Source organism: Chrysemys picta, chromosome 6 (assembly GCF_011386835.1).
Source record: "Chrysemys picta bellii isolate R12L10 chromosome 6, ASM1138683v2, whole genome shotgun sequence".
NCBI lineage: Eukaryota > Metazoa > Chordata > Testudines > Emydidae > Chrysemys > Chrysemys picta.
In genome coordinates, this window is record NC_088796.1 from 92,238,755 (window position 1) to 92,260,248 (window position 21,494).

At 42.9% G+C, this 21,494-nt stretch overlaps 1 protein-coding gene across 4 annotated transcripts in view; it reads left to right on the plus strand.

The window, feature by feature from the left end:
• The window catches only part of LOC101949585 (histone-arginine methyltransferase CARM1-like), a 123,593-nt gene that overhangs the window by 883 nt on the left and 101,216 nt on the right, over positions 1-21,494 (plus strand). The gene's annotated exons all lie outside the window — the stretch shown is intronic.

Here is a 21,494-nt window from a genome sequence, read left to right on the forward strand (position 1 = left end):
GCAGCTCATGGGGAGCGCCCGGCTTGCTGTTGAAAGCGGTTTTCCATCCTTTCCCCTGCCGTGGGAGGGAGCTCCCTGCCCGGCGAGCAGGGTCCCGCTTGCCCCGGGGCTCGCCCCTCCAGGGGCAGGGCTTGCTTTGCACGAGGATTTTTCCCCTGGAGGGCGTGTGTGCGCACTGGGCAGCTCGGCACAGCCCGTCTTCGTTTGCGCGGCTGCTGCGCCGAGCGCAGCTTGGGCGGCTGCTCTGAACGTGGGAATCCCTCTCCCCCCGCGGCAGGCAGCACAACTTGTTGCAGAGTGTCTGTAGTCTCTAGACTCACGCTGAGGCCGAGATCCGGTGTAATGACTGCGGCCACCTGATTTTCATGTTCAGTTGCAGGACAGAAGTTTCTTCCTGCGTAGTCAGTAGTTGCCTTGTCCGCAGTGCACTGAGCCCCTTCTTGAGTCAGTTACTCCATGCACCATTCTCGGCTTCAGGTGCTGTCACAGTGACTGAATGGAGGAGGACATGACTTAGCATCTGGTGAAAACACTGCATTTTGTCAGCTTTTGAGGCAGGGCTGTTCCTTTATTCTGTGTACCTTCTGTCGTTGGGGGTCCCTTGTTACTCCTGCAGTACAAGTAATAAATAACAATACTGTGGTGATGAGCGCAGTAGCAATGTTTGGAGAGACGCTGCAGCTGGACAGGCGCTGTGACTCCATTTGTTTGTACAGCACCAAACCCTGCTGATAATAGTGGGGTAAATGGTATTATCTATCTCACAATGTCCTACGAAGTAATGGATTAGATACAGGTTCTTACTGTGACTTTAGTGAAAACATAGCTGCCATTATGTGCTTGTAAATAGCACATAGGACCTTTTGATATCAACTCATTTTATGGAGGAGAAGTATTGGCCAGAATGTCAGGGCTGTTCCCCCTCCTGTTTTATTTTTATTTTAAGTATGTGCTATGGAATTTTTAACGTTAACCAGACATTGATAGAATAGGTCTTTGTTTAACATCCTTGAAGGAGAAGCTCTTGATTCCTCCCTAGACAGGAGGGTAAAAGCAACAAAATTGAAAGGAGGTGGGGGGCAAACCATTCCCTGGATGCATTAACTTGACTCTGTGTTTATGTTAACACTTAAAACTTCTCACACACTGGTTCCCTGTGTTAGTCTGGTTGTAATGCTGCAAGGCAATGTATCAAAGCCATGTCCAACCACTGTTAGCTGTGGCGTTCAATTAGTCTCATAAATAAAATCCAAGAAAATACCTCCCTTTTTCCATACATTGTGAATGGCAAGGATCAGCCCTCCAATCACTTTTTATTGTTGTCTGCAAATGTGTCATGCTATTTTAGGATTCAAAAGGGGCAAGCACAGGTAAAGGGTTAATCTGGCACATGCTCTGTCAAAATGTAAAGAGAACTTTGGTCACTTTGTCCAATGCATGGTGTATTTTATACACTTATTTGCTAGTACGTTAGGCTTTCAATAAGAAAAAAATGGGGGAAGAGATCTGGGGCTAGGGAGAGCACAGTATTAAAAAAAAAAAAACTTTGAAAGTGTAATGGCTACGAAAGGAAAATGAGTGCTATCAGTTAGCAAAACAAATGAACCCTGGGACTATCCTGCAATGTGTTGAGCATTCTTAACTCCCATTAAAAGAACAGGAGTACTTGTGGCACCTTAGAGACTAAGCAGGTGGGTATTGTAGTTTTAAGAATGCTTGATAGAGATCTTGTAGGTGCTTGTCTCTATCTAAGGGATTGGAGCAAATATCTTAGAGCTTGGTTGTAGACAATGGATCCTGTGGTGTGTCCTGGATGGAAGCTGGAGGCATGTAGGTAAGTGTAGCAGTCAGTAGGTTTCCGGTATAGGGTGGTATTTATGTGACCATCACTTATTAGCACAGTAGTGTCCAGGAAATGGACCGCTTGTGTGGATTGATCTAGGCTGAGGTTGATGGTGGGATGGAAATTATTGAAATCATTAACTCCCATCGGCACTTTGGAAGACACGGCCCAAAAAGTGCTGAAAGGGAGTGTGAGACTAGGTGGTACAGCAGATTAAGATCCTGTTTGGGTCAATAGTGTAAATCAGTCTGATCTCATCCTAATTGTTAGTAGATACTTGTCCATGTTACTAAACAATCAGATAATGTAGCATTTGTCAGTCTCTCTCTCTCTCTCTCCCTCTCCAAAACTGACCATAGGTAAGGATAGTAAAATGGTATGGACTGGGATTTAGAGGTCCATTGTTTGGAAGATTGGATATCACCTATCTGACTGGTTATGTCCATTTTATGCCTCAGATACGCTTGACTTTTATAAGCACTGACAATCATCATCCATTAAATACACTGGATTTTATTTTTCTACCAGCATTTAAAGTTAACAGATATTTGAATTGGAAAAGGATCATGTGACCCAACTGAAAACTTGAAAAATACAATGAAGACATTGTTTTGATCAAGTCTAGGTTTTTAAGCAGCCTTTGAAGTCCATAACAAATCCCAAACCCTTTTATGCTGCTTTGGTTTCTCTGCTGCTGATCCAATTCACAGATTTGTCCCGGTGCTGCCATGCTAATCTAATAAAGGCTGGCATTTACATGTGATACTTGGACAGAATTGAAGCCTGATCCTCCCAGCCTTTACTCACCAAAGGCAGTTCCTTAACCATGCAAGTGTTTGACTTCAGTGAGGACTACTCATGTGAGTACAGGATCAGGCTCCAGTTTATTAAGGGCTCAATTATGGCTTTGGGACACTGACTAGGGTGACCAGATCACCCAAGACAAATATCGGGACGTGGGGGGGGGGGGGGGGGGGGGGGGGGGCGTGATGCGGGGGGGGGGGGGGGGGGGGGCAAAAAAAAAAAAACCTTCCTCCGCAAGCGCTGGAGGGAGGCCCGGAAACTCAGGGGAAGCGCGGGGCCGGGGTGAGTAACAGTCCGGCCTGGTCCCTTGCAGGCAGGACTCAGTTGGGTGGTAGGGCGAGGAGGGGGGGCGGCCCGCGGGGCCAGGCGGCGGCTGTTCTCACCCCCGGCCAGCGGGACTCGGGAGCAGCCGCGGCTGCAGCTCCCACTGCCGCAGGGGCAGGAAGCGGCCATGGCGCTCCGCGGCTGCAGCTCTGGCGCCCCCGAACCCCCCGAGCCGGGGCCTGCTGCGGGGACCCAGCAGCGCGCACGCTGGGCCCAGCCCCTGGCCAGGCGCGTCTGGGCTGCTGCCCAGCTGGTGCTATCCCGCGGCGGCCCCGGAGTGGGGGCAGCAGGCCCCAGCCCCCCCGTCCTGCAGGGGAACGAATGGGGCTGGGCGGCCGATGCCTCCACCCCGGGGCTGCCGCGGGATAGCACCAGCTGGGCAGCAGCCCAGACACGACTGGCCAGGGGCTGGGCCCAGCGTATGCGCTGCTGGGTCCCCGCAGCAGGCCCCGGCTCGGGGGGTTCGGAGGCGCCACAGCCGCCAAGCGCCATGGCCGGTTCCTCCCCCGCGGCAGTGGGAGCTGCAACAGCGGCTGCTCCCGAGTCCCGCTGCCCGGGGGGACAACAACAGCCGCTACCTGGCCCCGCGGGTCGTCCCCCTCCTCTCCCAACCACCCAACTGAGTCCTGCCTGCTCGGGGCCAGCCGGACTGTTACTCACCCCGGCCCCGCGCTTCCCCTGCGTTTCCCGGGCCTCCCTCCAGCGCTTGCGGAGGGAGGGGGAATGGTGAGCCCGGGGAAGAGGCGGGGATTCGGGGAGGGAGCCAATCGGGGGAGGAGGGGGCGGAGTCGGGGCGTGCGAGCACTTCCAGGTTCCGGTGCATTTTCTTGTTTGTCCAGTGTCCCGACCGCATGTTGGTTGGGACGCGGGACAAACAAGGAAATATCGGGACAGTCCCGATAAAATCGGGACGTCTGGTCACCCTAACACTGACTAGCATTGGGGGCAGTACCATCCTTGGCAAAAGAGGGGAATACATCCACAACTGTAGCTCTTTAGATGGCTTGCACATCTTGCCTGTCCTCACTTTCTGCACATTCACACAGCACCCTAAGCACTGTCAGACCAGGTGCGAGGTGAGATTCTTTTTAGAGCCATATGGCAGTTTTATCATTTGCTGCTTGAGTAGTTACTGTATTAGGAGAGAGATTAAGATTGCAAACACTTCTCTTGTGTGCCTTATTTTAGCCCCCTATGACTTTGGCTGTTAGAATTGATTTGGGCTGAAAGTTGTCACATTTACTTTAAAAGATAAGGAGGACTTTTCTGTGAAGGTTGAATAAAATTGGTCATGATGTGTCTTCTCTTTACAAAATAGGTTATTTTTAAAAGACATAATGCTGACTTGAAATCTTGACTTGTTTCTTAGTGTATCTGTAGCTCAAAAATGACTTCTAACCCATCAAACTTTCTGTGTGACTAAATTTCTTCCAAAATTGTGCAAAGGCTAAGTTTAGGCAAAAAGTTGTAATTCAGCAAACTTATTAATATTTGTTGTAATGATTATTGTGTATGAGTACTTTGCCCTCTGGTGGATGGTTGCAGCTTAGAGCAAACATTAAGGTTCCTCCTCTACTTAAGCAAGGTAGAAGGCTTTCTCTTAGCTCAAGGAATAGCAGATTGGTTTTTCTGGTACTTAAGAACCAGGGTTCTGTTCTGGTCTTTGCAGACTTGCGTGGTTTGTCTATTAATTGTAGGCTTTATTTGTAGCAATGGCTTCATTGTAGAATGGCACACTATTTTTTTCTTCAAAGTGTAAAGGAAAATTGGTTACCCTGTCTTTGAGCTACAGATGATTAAAAATGACTGTCAATATGGAGGCACTCTGTAGCAGCAGATCTGTAGTTATAACAGAGCCCTGATTTCCAACACAAGTCCTGTCATCACATCCATTTATTCTGTTCTTTTATACCATGCTCATCATCTTATCCGAGTGCTTTCCAGTAGTGCATTAAGCATCATGACAACTTCTGTCATGAGTTTGTTCTCCTATCCTTTCCCTCAGTGGAGGAGTGGGTGCACAGTGGAGTGTTTTGGAATTTTTTATAATATATATATATATATATATATATATACACACACACACACACATTGCTATATGTTTATGCTAGAGAAGGCAACATTGCAGAGGTGTACCCTGCATTTGGAGCGGAAGGAGGTGAGGTTTGTGATGGTCCTTAGTTCCTGTGGGAGTCCATTCCACAGTCTTGGGCCAGCCTCTGAGGAAGCACCATCTCCTGCACAGAGGAGCTTTACGTTTCCTGTAGAGAGTTCCATTATACCACAGGTATAAAGTTGTTGACTTCTAACATTGCACAGGGTAAGTAATTTTGTGATCACTAGACCATTTGTTCAGAACCTTGGAAGTCTATTACTCCTACCATTGTTAAGTTATGAATGATTAAAAACTTGACATTTTATTCTGAGTCCACTTTTGGGGAGAGGGTCGTCCCTCTAGCTAAAAACAGCTTGATTGCAAATCTTCAAACTTTACACACAGTCACGTACCACTAACATGTAAAGCATCGGCTAATTGAATTTAAATGTTGAAAATTATGTACCAATATAGACCTTGCAGCTTTAATTAAAGCATGTACAGTATACCAATGTGAAGTCTGCGTGACACAACAGATGCTTTATAAAGTCTGTGCAGAAGTGGAGGGGTCATGGGAATGCTGAAGATATGTTGCCATATGCAATGTAGGAGCTAAAGGAGGGGAGCCATAAACACAGGTATTCTGCAGAACTCCAAAGCTGTGCCAGAAAATGGAAACCATAGGGAGCCAGAGATCCTGTGGAGCTCATGAGCTTTGCTGGACAGTGTGAGCTTGGGGCAACAGGGACTTGTAGTCATGCCCAGATTGCATTTTGGAATGGCGGGAGAGAAGACACTGTGGAGCTACTACCTCTGTATTGGCCTAGTAAGTTTTTTGTTGCTGTTATTTTTGTTTTTTGTAAACAGGGAAGTTAAATAAAAAACTTCCTCAATCTTAATTAATGTTGCTCTGCTACACATGTATACCAAGGAATGTTAGAGTTAAAAAATAAATAAATCTTAACCAGTGAGGCAGTGTAGCCTAGTGGATAGAGCACTGCACTGGGACTTAGCAGACCTGGGATTCTATTCCCACCTTTGCCAATAAACTTTTGGGTGACGTTAGGCAAGTCACTTCATTGTTCTGTGCCTCAGTTTCTCCATATGTAAAATGGCGATAATGATACTTCCATCGGAAAGCACTTTGAGATTTATTGATGACAAGTGCTATATAATAGTACTGTTAATAAGAGTAATAAGTATAATTATTTAGCTGCTCACTTACAAGGGAAGGTAGAAAAATATTCAGATACTTTCTTGGTCCTTAAAACTATTGGGTAAGTGTACATATAAAACATTTACATCACCTATTCCAAAAAATAACTGTAACTCTGTCCCTCTTTGGCTTCCCACTATCCATCTAGCAAGGATATGCTTTTATTAACTGTAGTATATAGGAATTGGGTAGCATCCCTTTGGGAGCCCTCTTCTGGGCCTTCATATCTTCAATTGCAGAAGCAGCAGGTATCTAACAGAGTAGTTAAATTTTATTTTATATATATATATATATATATATATATATATATATATAGGGAGAGGCGGGGAGAGAGAGATTCACTCTCTGACTGGGGGGTTGAGGGGAGGTAGCAAATACAGTTACTTGGAGTCCAATTGTGTCCATATGGCTTCATCATATCCTTAATGCTGTGTAGAGAGCAAAGACATAATACTAACCATATTTTTGTATGCTGACCATGACTAGAGCTCATCAGAGAAGAGGCAGATTTGTCAGACCCATAAAGTTTCATGAAACTCTTTGGATTCAATGAATTTTCATTGTACCACAGGCAGCGTTCCAATGGAACCCTGTCCATCAGGTAGGTTTCATTTGGAAACTTGCCTGGTTTCCTGCCAGATCGCCTGGAGGGCTGCTGTGGAGCCCAGACTTCCAGGGTCTGTGGCTGCAGGGCAGTCCCGCCATGCCAAAACTTTCAGGAACTTGGGGATTGGTTCCCAGATGTGTAGCAGGGATCCTGGAAGTCCTGGGATGGGCTCCTAAGGAGCATAATTATTTTCAGAAATGCCACGTGGTTGGTGTTTCTGAAACAAAAGGTTTTCTGAATTTCCAGTTCACGGCAAATTGTGAACCAGAAATCCCAAGTTTTGGCTAGTTCTAATGGTGAATCAAAATGTAATACATACTGTAAACATGTTGACTCTCTTCTCTCTAGTGTGGTAATTAGATAATGTTCTATCTTGCTGTGATGAACAGGTGTGTGGCCTGTATTTATAGAGTGGATTGGATGTAGGTGAACATGTAGACTGTGTCCAGGAGGGGACAGACTTTTTGACTCTTATTCAAAGGATGAATAGTGGGATTTCCAGCCATTATAGGGAAAGTGGATGTAGCAGATTGACTTTTTGCATATGGCTGGGATGGTGGGGTGGGGAAAAGGTGTATTGCTTCTGAAAAATGTACATGGAAAATAAGATGTGACCTATTTTAATCTCTAGACCATGCGGGGTAGGTGGGTGGGGAGGCTCAAATCTCTGGTCTTTATATGGATAGTAACAAGCAAGATACATTCATGAATATTTGTGAAGTGCTTAGGGACTATGATGATGGGGCCCATAAGAACATAAAGATGATGTTGTCTCTGGCTAATTATGGGAGAGTGAACTTAGAGGTGGTGTGTGGTTGCGTGTGGCCATATGTTGTGGGTGGTAGTTTGCCAGAGTTTGTAGTCTTTATGATAATGTAGGATGGCTAAGCTGGGTCGCAATGTGTGTCTGGTGTTTTAGGCTGAGACAAGAGAGGTATATGGAGGTGGAGTTAAGATTTTTTTTTTTTGAATATGTGATTTGATTTTACAATAGTACAGTGGAATTGTATGTATGAACTATGAGTGATTTTGAATATTTTAGTACTGCCTACCTCGGGTGTTCAAAAATCATGAGTGACTTAAAATCATGAGGTTATTTTTTAATCAGCAGTGTTGCCCCCCCCCCCCCCCCGCTTCTGTTTTCTGAGACTTTAGGATTCACTCACTTCATGATCAGCTTTTTTCCATAACCGTGAGGGGTAGAAATGTTTTTAAATAAATGAAAGCTGAGATTCTCATGCAATTTCTGGTTTGCAGCTTCTGGAGATATCCCCAAAATCACAAGATTTATGATAAAATCACAAGAGTTTGCAATATTTAATATTTCTCTACCCACCCTTAAATGTTTATTTCCATGCTTCAGAAGTTGTAGGATTTGGCGGGGTGGGAGGGGGTGTTCCCCTGTAACACTCCTTGATATACAAAGGAATAGCAACCTTAAATTCAAGCCAGCAAAGTTTTGAACATTCTAAAGCAAATTTTTAATGAGACTAGAGTGTGCTTTTTTATAGAATCACAATATGATTGTCAAGCTATTTAAAATAAGAAAGAGAACATGCTTGTTTTGGTTTAGAAACAAACTACATAGTTCAAAAAGCAAAGTGAAAACTGTGCAGCCATGTAGTTCCCAAATTTGACTCATTTTAAAATAGTTAAAATCTTGCATCCTTCTCTTATCCAACTACTACAATCTGTTATTTTGTGGAGATGTGCGGAATCAATATTTAACTGCTGTGAAAGACCACTAGCCAATACTTTTGAGATCAAGGTTTTATACTTTTAAAAAATCACTCTGATTGCATTGTAATAATTAAAATAAGCTTTAATGCTTACACTGCAAAAATACAATGGAAAATTTCAGAAGCTGGATATTAAAATTTCTTTTCCTTACCCTACTGATGATGATGTGCCTTATACAAACGTTTAATTTGTATCATTTTACAAATACAACTAACATTAACTTGCACACTTCATAGGTGGGTTCATATTTCAAGATGCCAAGCGCGCCTGCAAAGTGTTGAGTACCTTCAACTCCCACTGACTTTAATGGAATTGAGTGTGTTGTGCACTTTGTAGGATTGAGCCCCCAGTGTCTTCATGACAAAACAGCTCTAAATAGAATTTGTGAGAGAACTGGTGCTGCATCTACTCGTTATTTCTGTATCAAAGTGGAGGGAATGAGTGCAAGTGATTGATGCATTGACTGTTCCCCAGATTAATTCATTTTGATTTTTGTTACAGAATGGGAAATAAAATTCTTACAATTTTAGGGCTGTTTTTGTAACAAAAAGTTAAAGACTGTGAACCAGGGTAACTTAAATCATATTACATTTTCTGGCTTTATAGAATGTATAGGAAAATGCAGTAGTGCTGTCTAGCAAATATATTTAATTATATTTGAAATACACAGAAGAACGATAGCCTAAATGGTGGAAACAGTTTTATTCACAGGACCTGCATTGCATAGTGTATAGGAGCCAAAAGTGAACTGGATGACGAGGCTTGTTTGTTTCAACCAGTAAGAAAAAAAATCCTCTACTAAACACTGCTGCTTTTCTTTTTTCTCCCTGACAGTAGTTACACTTAAACTATCCTATCTTACTCAAAACAGACTTCCCAATTCAGAGACTGGTAGCCTCATGCTAGTCGAAATTCACATCTGGAATAAGTATGCATTTTGTTCTTTGTATATTTTGTGAGTTTTGGGGGAGGGGGAAAGAGAAAGTTGTGTAAACTGAAGAGAGGAGACTTGAGGATAACTGAAATATATTTCTGTTCTATTGGTTGTTAGTGTGAGTTTACTTTTTAATTTTTTTTAGCTTTTTATTATTTTTTAAAGTATGGGCATCTGAGAGTGGTCTTGAATTACAAGACAATCAGTAGAACATTAACCAAAAAGGAAATCACCAAGGGAAGTACATTAGGCCAATCAAAAACCTATTCACAGCTCCACATAAACATTACATAGGACAAATTCCTATTTCAATCAAAGACATAGTTTGAAGTCTAATAAATGCTCTGTTGATTTGCTTCAATTCAGTAATCAGGAAGATAAGAATTTATAGTGATTTTCAAAACCACAGTCTTTCCTCCAAGTGCTAGTTTTACAGTTAAGATTTCAGAAGTAAGCTGTGGGAACACAAATTTGTACTCAATCATAAAAAGAGGGAGATATCTAAGTATCATGTTTAGTATTAAGTTTTGCTGGAAAAAAAAACTTGCATGTTGAGCAGAAAGGTTTTACAAATGCTTCACTTGAAAATTGAAATATTAGTCTTACAGAACTGGGTCTTAAATTTGGGGAATCATTAAGCCTTTTTTTCCCTTTTGATTATTTTTTTTTAAAATGCAACTTCTGAGAATATTGAAAATAAGGTGTAGGGTTCTGGAAAGGTCCCTGCTCTGTATACCCGTCTCTCTCAAAAAGTTTGAACTGAGACAAATTAAAAGTCCTTTGGCTAACTCAGGATTAAATTTTTCATCCAACAGTTTTCAAATAATTTGAGCATTGAGGTAAAAAGATTATTTTTAGTATTCCTTTTTTTTTTTAAAGCCTATTGGCTATAGACTGCAGACACTGGACTTTTTTCCAGGGCTTTCAATCTCAGAAGCAACATAACATTGTCTGGTACTAATGTTTTCAATAACATTTATTTAATATTTAAATATAGCATAATTTGATATCTTAAGTGTTCCCTTTGTTCTGCTGAAGCTTCCAACTTCTGAATCTTTGGAGAAATAGTATCCAACTTTGATCCATTTTTCTAATGAGGTGATATAAATTGTTTAAGGTATCCTCCTCCTCTGCAGGGGTTTGGTCTTCTGCCCACAAAAGTAGATGGTAAAACTCACACTGACTTCAGTAGTGCATGATCAGCTCTCAGTCATGAGAGAAGCCAAATCTATAAACCAGCTAGATTAGGGCAGAAAGGTGGAGGAAGTGTGTGTGTGTGTGTGTGTGTGTGTGTGTGTGTGTGTGTGTGTGTGTTTGGGGGGGATGGACAGTACTATCTCAGAGGCTACATTGACTAAAGAAGTTCCTCACCACCTCCGCCATTTTTGATACCTGTTTTATTGATTTCAAGAGTCAAAAGAGTTTAAGGTGTTGTAAATCTTTTCACTGTCCAACATTGTTTCAATGTTACAATTCATTTTCTGGAGGCGCTGCTTCACTCCGTTTTTTGGCAAACACCCAAAAGCACTTATTCGAAAGTTAGAAAGTTATTGATTAAAATGCAAGAAAGAACAAGAAACAAAACAAGAACTTTGAAACTGAACTTGAGTAATTATGCAAAACGAATGTAATTACAACCTATTAAAGTCTTTCTTCTTTTGGAGGCAAAATATTAGGTTTTTTATTTTACTAACAACCTTTCCTGGATGAAAAGGAAAAGGTTAGAGTAAAAGTAAGTCATGATGTATGAAGGGTATTTACTTTTCCAGTTTTAACAGACAGACACAAGGTGAAAAAGAGAGGGGATAGAAAAGATGGTTGGGAGGCGGGGTTTGAATAAGGCTTTTGTCCATGTTCTTGGAATGCTGGTCAGTCATGAATGGATGCTTTAGTCTGGCATGTTGGCCACAACACCTGTTGCTCTGGACCCTGGCTCACATTCCAGTCAGGAATGTCATTTGGTTAGCCACCTTCTCAGACAAAGCAGGGCTGGATGGCCCATCTCATCTTGCTGTGCTGACGAATGCAATGAAATTGATTTTAGGATTCGGTGAAAAGCTGAGCGAGAGGATAGGAGGAAGAATGGTTGGGCAGAAAATACCACAATTATGTATCCTTACTGATGGGCTGAGGACAGGATATCATGATGATATGATGACTTTCAGGACTTGCAGCCCGGTGAAGAACAAAGTTCCTTAAACAAGAGCAAGACCCGGTGTCCTTCTTCTTGGAAAGAAAATCATTTTGTCTGGTCTCTTCCTTCTGTTTTGGTATCGAGGAACATAAGATGAGAGTTTTTTAAAGTCTGCTTGTAAGAAGCCCCACAAAGGGGAGTGGGTTGAAAAATGGGCAGCATAGTTCATCTCATTATTTCAGTTAACCAATTTAACTCACTTGCGTAAGGCCAAACTTGGCGTAGGTAACTTTGTTTCCATGATTTTTTTATTTATTAAATTCAATCTCACAGTCCTTGAGCTACAGCAGCTAGACCTTTTATTTGGACTAATTTTAATTTCTCTGGGGGGGGGGGTTGCACTTGTTTAATAACATTCACTATTAAAAACAACTTTACTTACTTTTTATAGTTAGTTCTCAAACAGGCAAAATTATAGGCCCAATTGTTAGAACTTATCTTAGGCCAGATCCTTAGCTGGTGTAAAACTGTCAATACTGAGTAAAGATGACAAGTATGTAATATGCCAGAAACATGGAAAATATGTAGGATTCCTACCCTTCATTATAATCCTTGGCACAAGAGTGCTAACTACTGTAATTTGCAATAGTGAATTTTTTGAGATATGAAACTAGTTTGAGACGACCAACTCATTTCTCATAGGCCACTAAACACTAATTATAATGATTTTCAGGCAATACTGACCTGACCTGGATACAAGCAGTTAATCTTGAGGGGACACAGTTCATACTCTGTTACCAGTCCCCTGGGCCATTCATTTCCCCACATCAGATACTTTGATGAACTGCACTATTATTTTACTTCCCCCAAGTAGATATTTAGATTGTTTAATCTCCTGATAAGTTTTAAAACATATAAAACTTACAATTTAGTTATAAACTGAACCAAATTTATCAAATTTGGAAATCTGTGTTAGGAACTGAAAAGTAGTTATATATCTATTCTAGTGCTGTAAATACATATGCATTGGCTTTATTAGCAACAACGGTCTGCCCAAGTACAGTAGTGATTGCAAACAGTTCTAAGCAGCAAAGCTGTTGTAGCTTCTTATCTATGTTTTATGCCATGCAAATCCTTTTTCTTAGTGAGGACAAATGGTTGCTCCTGAAGACTAAGAAAATCATGAAGATGGTACTTTGGGAGTATAATTCAGGCTCTCCCTGGTATTCTGGCTGTATGGAGGCTTATAATTGTTCTTTTACATGTCTTTCAGAAGTGTCATTGAAGCATAGAGGATTTCTTGGAGGGATTAAACAAATAATTTAAAGGTTGTTTAAATTATCACACCTGTTTTAGAGGATTACTTTTTTTCTTTTCTTTTTTCAAGGGGAAACTGCAGGTCCTTTCCACCAGGCAGCTCTTGAAAGGGAGCAGATTAGTTTGTATGAAGGAAGAATTAGTATGGCTGAATGTGGTGCAATTAAAAATAGGAATCTTGCGATTTTCCTGTAGCTGTTCTGTTTCATAGTTCCATGCCTCCTAATGAGAACAGATCATAACTCAAGACTTTTCAATAACTACATTCTGAAAATTTATTTCCCTAATTTTTCACATGGGCCAAGCTCTTGTTGTCACCTGCATAGGTTTGAAGCATATCTGGCATAACATCTATGTTTATAGTAACCACAATATTAACGATATGTGACCTTTATGTAATCTGGGTAAGTGATCATATTCTCAAAATTCGAAAAACATTAACGTAGATACCATTAATTCATTCTTAGGTTCAACAATGAGTAGTGGTAAAATGGGATGCTCTAGACCAGTGGTTGCCAAACTTTAACAGCCCGCGAACCCCTTTCACTAAATTGTGAAATCTCGTGAACCCCCTCCTAAAAATGAATATTTTCAGGGATTTAAGTTTAAATTTCCTCAATTTGATGGATGCCCCAACTGCCCGCCCCGCTCTTCCTGGGGCTCGGGCTGGGGTTTGGGTTGCCGGCTCCCCCGCTGACAGGGGCAGAGCTGGGGCTGCCAGCCCCAACTGCCTGGCCCCAGTCTTCCCAGAGTTTGGGCTGCCAGCCCTGCGTGGGGAGCGCTGGGGTTTGGGCTGCCGGCTCCCCTGCTGATGGGGGCAGGGCTCGGGCTGCCAGCCCCAACTGCCTGGCCCTGCTCCCCCTGGGGCTCGGGCTGCCAGTCCCACGCGGAGCGCTGGGGTTCGGGCTGCTGGCTACCCTGCTGACGGGGGCAGGGCGCGGGCTGCCAGCCCCAACTGCCCGGTCCCACTCTCCCTGGGGTTTGGGCTGCCAGCCCCAACTGCCCGGTCCCGCTCTCCCTGGGGTTTGGGCTGCCAGCCCCAACTGCCCGGTCCCGCTCTCCCTGGGGTTTGGGCTGCCAGCCCCAACTGCCCGGTCCCGCTCTCCCTGGGGTTTGGGCTGCCAGCCCCAACTGCCCGGTCCCGCTCTCCCTGGGGTTTGGGCTGCCAGCCCCAACTGCCCGGTCCCGCTCTCCCTGGGGTTTGGGCTGCCAGCCCCGCGTGGAGCGCTGGGGTTTGGGCTGCCGGCTCCCACGCTGACTGCCGGGACTCGGGCTGCCAGCCCCAACTTCCCGGCCCCGCTCTCCCTGGGGCTCGGGGTGTCTGCCCTGCAACTGGGTCCCACCTGCTGTCTCTAATGCCCGGGGTCCTCTGTCCGACATTAGTGAAATTTTTCTGGCGAACCCTGTAATGTTCTGTGAACCCCAGTTTGGGAACCACTGCTCTAGATGGTGTGCTTTATGTAACTATACCATGCATGTTCTAAGTAGCCAAGACCGTCAGATATAGCTGACAACCTAAATAGTAAATCTCACATATTCTTCTTGATTAGACTGTGAGTGCACAGTACATACTTAACTTTTTCTTGTGTTGTCTGTACTGTTTCTGCTAGAACAACACAGCCACACGAATAACAAATACTGGCATGTCAGAACTTCTTAACGTAAATCTTCAGGCTTTTCCGTTTACAAAAAGAAAAGCCCTAAATCAGATAAACAACTCTTTTTTTTAATTTTTAGTGGGAAATAAGTGAGAACTAGTTAAATCTTTACTGCATTTAGCCATAAAGACAATACTGGTGGTGATCCACAATTATGGGGAATAGAGTTGTAAAAAATCTAGTGCCCCTATAATGCCTTTAGATCCAAAAGGGTGGCTATAAACATTTCTAGCTTTCCATCCTAATCAGCAGTCCTCTTAGAATTGCAGTACAAGAAAAGTGAACATGCACCAGGCTGTGGGGTTATCAATTAATGGTTATCCAGAAACAGCGAGCACTCTTCTTTCTCCTTTATTTCAAACATAGTGGATATAGTGACTGCATTATTTCTTTGAGTGGTTAAAAAAAACAACAATCTCACTGGTGAAGGTTAGATGTCAGTGCTGGTTTCATTTCCTATGTTCAGATTTAGGCCTGTTCTGAGGAAAGCACTAGAGCACATACTTAATTTTTTTAAGCATTTCTTTAAGTGCTTTCTTGGATAGGTTTACTTTGCTGAAGAAAGGCCTTGGTTTCCTCATTTATTACAGGTTCTGAATGACAGAGTAATGTTTACCATTTATACACCTTCACCCCAAGGAGGGGGAGAGAGTGCCTGGGCCACGGTTACACAACACCTTTCTCGTCCACCCTCTACCACAACACAGGCCACCTGAGTTGGCTGACCTTGCTGTGAGGCAATGAGATGCTGCAGCCTCTTAAGGGGTGAAGCAATAGGTTTAACCCTCTTGTATCTGGGAGCTCTGAGCAGCTGTGTGCTGTTCCAAGGTCAGCTGTGGTTTGAAGTCAATCTGACCTTCTGTGCATGGTAGTCTTGTACTGAGTATTTGTATTGTCAGAATGAACAAGAGACTCGAACAGTTAACATTGAAGAGTAACACTGGTTGACTTTGTTTCTGCAGTGACTTTCTCAATGGTTTGCTTGTATCTTTGCTGCTGCTTTTCTTTATCAATGCAGATAAAATCCCTGTGAATAGGCACTAGCTCTTTGGTTTCTGAATATCTCTGGGTAGCATGATACTTAGTTACTATAAAGAGGAACTGATGAAGAGCAGAGTATCTCAGTACTTTACTGTGAGTGTGTGATTTCCTCCCCCTTCTCCATGCTCCACACCCGCTCGCTCACATCCATTTTGGTTACAGACTGAAATTTAAGTATGTAGGGCAGGCCATAGCAACAGCATCCCCTTAGTATATGTTTGCCTCAGGACACTGAGGGTATGTTAACATTGCATAAATAAATAAATAAAATAAGCCCTGTGGCAGCAAGTCTGAGCCCAGATCAACTGACTCAGGCCCACAGGGCTCATGTTCTGGGGGCTAAAACTGCAGTGTAGATATTTGGGCTCGGGCTGGAGCCCAGACTCAAACCCGGTGTGGAGGGAGGGTCTCAGTCAGAGCCCGAGCTCTAGCCCAAGCCTCTACACTGCTCCTTTTATCCCTGTAGTACAACCCCCACGAGCCCAAGTCAGGCAACCTGGGCTCTGAGACTTGGTGCCAGGGATTATTATTGTTGTCAGTGTAGACATACCTTGATTGTCCAAAAACAATGCTCTCTGATTAGCCTTTTTGATGAGTGGGACGTTGTTTTTATTGAAAACTTGTGTAACTTAAAAGACTAAGCTAAACTACATGAGATTTTGACACATTTTCATGGACTGAGATGCTCTCATTAAGAAAAGCAGATTTCAAGCTAATGGTTCTTCAGGTTTGGACATACAGGCAAGTAAAAATGGGGGATGTGCAATGAGCCCAAGACTGTTAATTATTAACACTTCAGAATATATGTACATGAATCAGAGGTGTAAATAGATATGATAGGACACTTGATATAACAGTTTGCAGGCGTTATTCATAATGAACCTCCAGGAGACTAGACTGGATTCTGGATAGGGTTTTGCTGTTTTATAGGATGTCCCAAACATATCTTATTAGTCATAGATTTTTATACTGCACCCATCACCAAGGTATATTATCTTCACCCTAATCCAATAAGGATGGCCCCGTGGTTAGGGTGGTAACCTGGGATTTGGGAGACCCAGGTTCAGTTCCTTGCTCTGCTATAGACTTCCTGTGTGACCTCGGACCTGATGCCCCCTATATCTCCATTCCTCATCTGTTAGATGGGGGAATAGTGCTTCCTTATCTCACAGGTGTGTTGTTGAGGATACATACACAAAAGATTGTGAGATGCTCAGATACTACAGTAGTGAGGGCCATATAAGTATATTAGACAGACTAGCCCCTGGGTTGGTGCAGAATGGTCTGGGTGGGCCCAGGATACCTAAAGATTGCTTGAAGCAACAGGATGAAGACTGTACTCTTCAAGTACAGTGGAGCTGCTCATGGCAGGGGTAAAGCTTGTCTGTACGGGAGCTGTATCTTTCTCTGGAGCTGCTCCTAGGTGGAACAAACTCCTGCACACACTAGTGTTGATCAAAATAGCAGTGTAGACATGGCAGCACAGGCGAGCACAGTCTCATCCAAGACCACAGGTACACATTCGGACAGCTAGCCTGTGCTGTTGCCTGCACTGCCACAGCTATGCCGTATTTTTTTTTTTAAAGCATGTTAGCTCAATCAAAGCTTAGTGTGTATACACCTCCCTGAGCTGGAAATTACATCTCTAGAAGCAGTATAGTTGTACCCTAAGACCCTCCTCAAGCATCCTCACTTTGCAATCCCAATGCTCGCTGCACTTCTCAGTCAATAACAGAGCCCAGCAGCAGGCATCAAATGAATTAAATGAAAGAGTCCCTCACGCTCATTTCTCACTGGGGAGGAAAAGAGAGAGAGAATCAACTAGTAACAACTGCTAGTCATGCAATTTGGTGCCCTGCTGAAAGGGACTCGGCTACTATGGTGATGAGGGTGGTAATAAGGGCCTGAATGGAATATGGGTGAACAGTGTCTCTGAGCTCTGGTGGGACAGGTGGCCACACCCTGACTGACTGGCTTTTAAACTTCCAACTAATTATTAAATATAGATGTACAATCCTCTACAGATTTTTTTCCCCATTTTTACTAAATTATTTAATACGAATATACACCTAATCCCACTTTTCCCTGTCCTACCTTCTTCCCCTCAGAACCACCAGCTGTCCGTTCCCCACTGCTTACCTCTACTCACTCCACCAATCCATCACCCCGCCTTCCCTTGTTAAAGTACAGTAGTCCAGGGCTTGCTGCTGCCTGTGTGAATGACAGGCTGGGGGGAATCACCATTTTCTGCTTATTTATCGGACATTGATATAAAACCCCCCTTCAGATTCCCCCTTTTTCTCTCATATTATGAATATCAATATAAAATCCTCTCAGAGCATGCTGCTTATTTCTAATATTATCAAATAATCAGGTTTTGCCCCCTTTCTTCCCAGTTCTAAAATATTAACATACAGTTGCCTAATATTTGGCTCAATTTTCTTTCTAATTATCTGTCATTGTCTTAATATCCTCTCTGATTTTTTCCCCTCATATAAAGTCTCATATCAGCCCTTTTTTATCTGTTTCTAGAATAGTGATATAAAATCCTCTCAGGTTTTGCCCCTTTGCTTATAATTGGACCTCAAAATGTTCCACTTCCCTAATTATCCTTTTTTATAATCCCCCTCACCTCAGATTCCACCTTTTTTTCTTTTGATATCAGTTTTTATTAATTAATCTCCTCAGATTTTGTTGTTTTCCGTGTAGTTTCCAAGTAGTGATATGAAGTCCTCTTAGATTTGGCGGGTTTCATGTGCTCTTTAATTTCAGCAACATCTTTTTGGGAAGGAAATTATTTTCCTGAGTCTTTGTCCATATTGGAGGTTGCTGGAGGAAGGAGGGGGGTTGACTCCCCAATCATCAACTTTCCCCCTCGTGTTTGAGTGTGAAATTGCTCCAATGGATATAAAGGATAAAACAAACTACCAAGGAATGTGATGGATTCTCCATTTCTTAATGTCTTCAAGACTGGGTGCCTTTCTGGAAGATATGCTACAGTCAAACAAATTATTGGGCACGCAATACAGGTGAAAGCCTATGGTCTGCGTTATACAGGAGGTCAGACCAGATGATCTAATGAACTCTTCTGGCCTTAACATGTATGAAAATGACCACATCCAAAACAGTCCCACTGCACCTCCTCGTATGTATTCCTCTAGAAATTAATGTGCTGTAGTTTGAAATAGTAGCAACCGTTTGAAAGTGCAGCTTGATTGGCTCTGGGGCTAATTCTGAAAGTACAGCTTTCTAGGAATAATGTCAGACTCGTTTCCTGACCTTCCTGAACATATGCACGTGCTCTGGGCTGGCCTCAGGTACTGGCAGGGTATATGTGTGTGCGCGTGTGACGATGATACCACCCCGTTTCTAAACTTCAGCTCTAAATGTGGTCTCTGGTTTACAGATGGCATCAAACTCCTCAAGCCTAAAAACATGTTAGCAAGCAAAGAGACTGAAAATCCCTCTTCTCACTAATAAATATCACTATTAACAAACTGTTTTGTTGACTTATGATTAAGGCTACAATTTAATCATGGGTATTTTTAGTAAAAGTCATGGACAGGTTATGGGCAAGAACCAAAAAATCACAGCCCGTGACCTGTCCATGACTTACACCATAAATACCCCTGATTGAATCTTAGGGGGGGAGATGCTGCCAGGGGGGAATCCTGTGGCACCAGCTGCCGGAGGGGAGCACCAGGGTCCCACAGTACCAGCTACGTAGAGAGCCCAGGCTGCTGCCGTGGAGGGAGGCCCGGGGGGGCCAACAGCTGGCCTGGGGTCAGCCACACTGGCCGCTGCAGAAGTCACGGAGGTCACAGGAAGTCACTAAATCCATGACTTCTGCGACCTCTGTGACAAACACAGAGCCCTAGTTATGATACTACTAGGCTTGGTCACAGTTGTGGCAGCCTGGTTTGAGTTAACTTCTCTCTCTGGCATTTATATAATTTATGTAATGAACCATCAAGATTCACTTGTGCATATTTTGTTTTATCTATCTTTTTATGCTGTGCTTATTACCATAGTATGAGTACCTGTTCCACCTTTATTTATTGCAACAGCATTGATGTACTCCAGCCAAACCTGAGGCTTTGTTTGGGTAGGATACATTCAGAATAAGTCCTTGCCCTAAACATTTGCAATCTAACTAGACAAGACAGACAAATAATAGGGAAGAGGAAGAAGTATAATTCCCATTTTACAGATGAGGAAGCTGAAGCACGGAGAGCAGGGGAATCAGGAAAACTGAACTAAATTTTCTAAAAACAGTAAGAATCTTCAGATTAGTGTGAAAGTCAGCCCAGGTCTACGCTAGCGGGGGGATCGACCTAAGATACGCCGACTTCAGCTACACGAACAGCGTAGCTGAAGTCGGCGTATCTTAGGTCGACTTACCTGGCCGTGAGGATGGCAGCGAGTCAACCGCTGCTGCTCCCCTGTCGACTTCACTTCCACCTCTCGCGAGCTGGAGTTCCGGAGTCGACGGGGAGCGCAATCAGGGATCGATTTTATCACATTTACACTAGATGTGATAAATCGACCGCCGATAGATCGATCACTACCCGCCGATCCAGCGGGTAGTGAAGACCTGAAGTGTAGACTATGTTTAGTTTCCTAATTATATAGACAAGGAATAACTTACCCTTGAAATAGATGTGTGCTGGGTTTTTTGTTTTTGTTTTATTGTTTGTTTGTTGCAGGGGAATATGTTTATGTTGCTGAATTTGCTACATTTCAAGCACAGAGAAAAATAATGGATAGATACAGAAACATGTGACAGTCTGATTCAAAGCCCATCAAAGTTAATGGAAAGACTCCCATTGACTTCAGTGGGTTTTGGATCAGCCCTGCAAGAGCCTGTTTTGTCTAATCTATACCACCTAAGGGGACAAATATCATATAAGCAACAAAATGTAAACTTGGCATGGGTTAGGACAACTTTTGACAACTCAGTTTTGCTGCACTGAACAATGCTTCCTTTTCTTTATTTGCACTCCTGCTGTCAGTTTTGCTGCAAATGTATGCCAAGAAGCCATTGCTGTTTTTATTTTGTTTATTTACTGCAAATCGTTATATTACTATTTCTTTTTAAACATTAATATTTCTCGTGCTGTAATCCAGCCAAGGGGACCCCCCCCCCAACCTCCCCGCAAGCAAGGGCAGGAGTATCCTTAAAATGTTTGTATGGTAAAACATCAGTCCAACTTAAGAGAGCACTATCAACTTGAAATTTAGACCTAAAAAAAAAAAAAGAGAGAGAGAGAGAGAGTTCAAAGTAGTCCCTCTACCAATTTTTGTAATTTTTATGATCATTTTTTCCTGTTTTTAAGATGTTTTTTCTCTTTTGTTTCTCCATAAAATAGCTCTCTGACTGTATGTGGAAATAGTGAAACTGTCTATGTTCAAAACGCTGTCAAATCATAAAATAAATGAACTAAAAAAACCCCTCCTTCTCTTAGTCTTTCATTTGGTATTAATTTTGAGTGTTATCTGTACCCAAAGTAGTTAAATTTTCTTCAAGTGGAAGTGTGACTTTTCTAAGTTGATGGTGTCACTTTGTATTTATTTAAATAAATCCAATAAGCATTCTAGTCACAGTCAGAGTTCCTGATCCTGCAAACATGTATGAGTAATTTTGCTCATATGAATAGCCCCATTTACTTCAGTTGGGGAGTACTCATGTGCGTAAACTGAGTAATGTGTTACTCCTACATATGTTTCTAGGATCAGGTTCTTTGTGTCCAAAAACAAATAATCATGACTGTTTGTTTAATA